This window comes from Dicentrarchus labrax, unplaced genomic scaffold (assembly GCF_905237075.1).
Source record: "Dicentrarchus labrax unplaced genomic scaffold, dlabrax2021, whole genome shotgun sequence".
Taxonomy (NCBI): domain Eukaryota; kingdom Metazoa; phylum Chordata; class Actinopteri; family Moronidae; genus Dicentrarchus; species Dicentrarchus labrax.
Window position 1 is genome coordinate 17,423,833 of NW_026136701.1, and position 3,981 is coordinate 17,427,813.

Consider the following 3,981-nt stretch of genomic DNA (forward strand, 5'->3'; position numbering starts at 1 on the left):
TTGCTTTGAGAGACCCTTTGAAATGCTAATACTCCCCTGCTCCTAGGGCCGACAGCGACCTCAAAACACCTCTAACACAATGACACAAAGTCTTGTCATATTTATATATTCTGTATATAGACTTTTACTGTCTGTACATCTTGTGATTTAGGTTGTGCTTTTCTCCTTTATGGCAGTAGGAGACAGACATTACTGTCCCAGAAAACATTTTTAAATGCTGACACTGATTCTTACGCGACCGGTAATCTATTCTTAATTGATGCATTTTACTTTTGTTACAAAACATTTCCAAAATATAATTTATCAGTTCTCATTCCTCAAAAACATCAAGATAATTCCCCATAACCAAAGAATGATTTAATTGAGTTGTACCAATCAAAAACTGCCCCATGCTGCTCAATTACGTGTTTTTAATACAGTAGTAGATTTATAACAAATGTTAAAGCCTCTCACAGTGGTTTCACAGTATATAATGAAACTCACACAGGACCATGGTATTCAAGAACAAAGCCTTTATTTCTTTTAAAATCAGAGGCACAGACCGACCCATATTGAGCTAGAGAAATACTAAATTTGTATGTGAGCGTCAATATAACATTATATATAATTTAAAAATATCAGTGTTATCATCTGTTGATTTATTATACAGATGTTTTCTCTTCTTTTCCTTTTACCTGTATTTATTTGCCTTAATACATTTAAACTCTACTATATATATATATATATATATATATATATATATATATATATATATATAATCCTTCTAATCTTCTTATGCAGACGTCTATCAATAAACTTTTAGTAAAGAAAACAATAAAAAATTATGTAAATATGTGTGCCGATGGCCCATTTGAAGGGAAATAATAAAACAAATAATGTAAAAAAAAGTAACACAACTCTGTTAAAAGAAATGGCCCCTCTCCAAGTGGGACCCACCTCAGGTTCTTGAAGCTCACAACCACATACTTAACAAATGATGTGGATGAAATCAGTTAATTCTTCATTACATGTTTAAGTACATGATGCTGACTCACAACACAGCTGACTGCTTACTTCTTTGTTGTGTGAGATATATATATATATATAGATGTGTGAAATTACAGATTGAAGAGGATAGATTAAAGAGGAGCAGAAAAACCATCGATTAAAAGGTCGGTTCGACTAACTGAAAAAGTAGAAAATAAAATAAGTATCTGATACAGCTACCACTAATGCTTTTAGTTTTTGTTTTTCTGCTCAGGTTTTGAGTTTTCCATCTCTGAGATCTCTGATTGGGTGTCCTGGTTATTATCCTGTTAAACGATTGCAGCGGAAATGTTTTTTCAAAGAAATAGTCCCTATGAAAACTAGAACTGACCCTTTAATATGAAAAGAAATTGCCCAATATGAAATAAAGCACGTCTGATGTTATTTGAAGCGACATATTAAATTCCACTCATTTAGTAAATGTTTTTGACCAGAGTGACTTGCAATAAGTACATTGCAAATCATTAAAAAAATGCCTCACAAACAAATAACTTAACCCATAAGAACCCATGGGGACAAGTGTGTCACAAACACTTTAAATGTCCTTGAATCTTCTATGCTTGACCTTAACTCAGTAAGTCCCTAAATGACATCTACAAAACATCCTGGTGTGGTGGTCATATGACAATCATGTGACTGTGAGAGGAAAGTGTCCCCTCCAAAATGTGGGTGTGACTGAAATGACAGAAATGACAGAAATTAAGGAAATGGCTAAATTCAAAAAGCTTGCTTTTTGTTGCTAACCTAAGTTTAAACCCATTTAACAACTCTAATGCTTTAATAGTATGTCCTGTATTGCATTTAATCTGTTCTGACCATATTTCCTGAACAAAATAATATAAAACAAGTTCCGAAAATGTTGCTGTGACATATACGTCACATCGGGCTTTTAACCGTAAAGTTGTCATGGAAAATCTGATGTGACGTCTGTGTCACAATAACAAAAAAGGTAATAAGCCCTTCAATTAATTTCACTGTTTCAATTATTTAGAATTAATATATGCCCTGTTGTTCAATTTAAAGTATATTTAAAGAAATAGAAACAAAACATTAATGTCAAATTATTAAGGTATTAATAGTAATAGAGTATTTATTTACCAAAAACGCCCATTGGGACTTATGTCACAAAACAAATAGCCTATTTGACATTTAAAAAGAAAAAAACATCAGAAATGTGTTCTATGAGTTCCACTTGGCCTGTGGTATATCCCCCATAATTTTCCTTCAAGAAAAATGGGTCTGGGTTCTTATGGGTTAAGTACAAATAATTTTCTTTTTTCTAAAATATTTTTAGAAATTAAACATAAGTAAGTGTTAGCATGGGATGTCAAGGTGTAATCTTTAAAGGTTGGGGTTCAGAGTTTGGACCTTTCCACACTTTGGAAGATGGGCAGTGACTTTGCTGTGATTTCACTCAGAGGGCATTCGGTCAGTGACCACAAATGCCCTCTGAGTGAGAGCCTGAGGCAGAGGCACGTAATAGTCACCACAATTAGTCAAATTTCATTCATGGCCCTCGTGACGATCTTGATTTTGTATAAATTGGCAACAGGAGGAAGAAACCTTCTGCATTTCAACCATGAGGACTCTGCTGCTGGCCTCTGCTCTCTTTGCAGGACTGTTTGGCTCTTCAGCTGCCGTTCCTGTTGCTGCTCCTGCTCCTGACTATGGCATCTGCAAATCAATGTGGTGAGTCAGGCTTGCTGATGTGGTTCAGAGTTTTCCATTTTGTGCCTCTTGATTTGAATTTAAGTTTCTGTGAGCTTTTTTTTTGTCTGCAATGCTAACTATCATTTCAAATCGAAGCTTGAAATTGTTAATGATTTTTCTTGCTTTAACCATAGACGTATCCAAACTGTGTAACACTGTTTTCTCCTAGGCTTTTTGACACTCCTTGTGCTGAAATCAGCAGCAAAATAGTGCAACAGATTCAAGCCTTCAGCCTTCAGACTGGCTGTGATGAATGTAACTATACGGTACGCACCACTTTTTATCTATCTGTGACCCCACCCAGGTTACAATGCGGGCCGATACCCAGAATAGAATTATACCAGCCCTAGACACCAACCATCTGAGCGTTGACACAATTTTTAAAGGGTTCAAGAAAAGCGGGAGACGTGCATTCAGCTCTCCAATAATATTTATTAAAAATAAATTATACTGGCAAAAGACCTGAAAAAGAAAAGAGAAACCATAACACTAGTCAAAATTAGTTTATTCCACAATACTAAAATGGTCAAAACAACCAGTATATAAATAGCAAATGGCTTCACCATAACATAAAATACAATAAGATTAAATGATCGCGAGGAATAGGCAGGACAGGGTACTCACCGCGGGGAGACTCTATCACCCAATCGAAATCACCTTGTGTGCACACTGATCACTACAAACACTACAACTTGCACTGCAAGGAAAGTCAAACCTACAACCCAATGACGTGACCACTACCCTTCAAATATACCACACTGCATGCAAGGAGGGGTGCCTATCCCACGACTACTCCCCGCAGGTCGTCCCACTGCCTAATCAAACAAAAGACAGAAAATACAGTGAGATTCAGTTGGTTCAGATTCACAGACATTCAGGGTCACTACACCCAATATAAAAAGTATTCAACCATCTACAGATTATGTAAGTTGTACAGTCTGTAACACATTCGCCAACCACCTTGGCGAACTGGCTCAGGCAAAGCAGCAGTCTGGCCTTAAATCTGCAATAAGGGGAAAGAAAACATAACAAAAGTCAGTCTCATCAGCTGACAACAACATACCTCAGAGGGCATGACCCTCCTACCTTACCATACTGGTTTCAGTTACCTTGTACATGTGGGGCTCTGCTAAGAAGCAATGCAACAGTTGAAAAGCTCTACTCTGGCTTAAAAGGGGAGATGGAGGAGCTGAGTCTTTGCCTAAAGAGATTTTATCATATTAGTGATATATCTACGGTTTAATG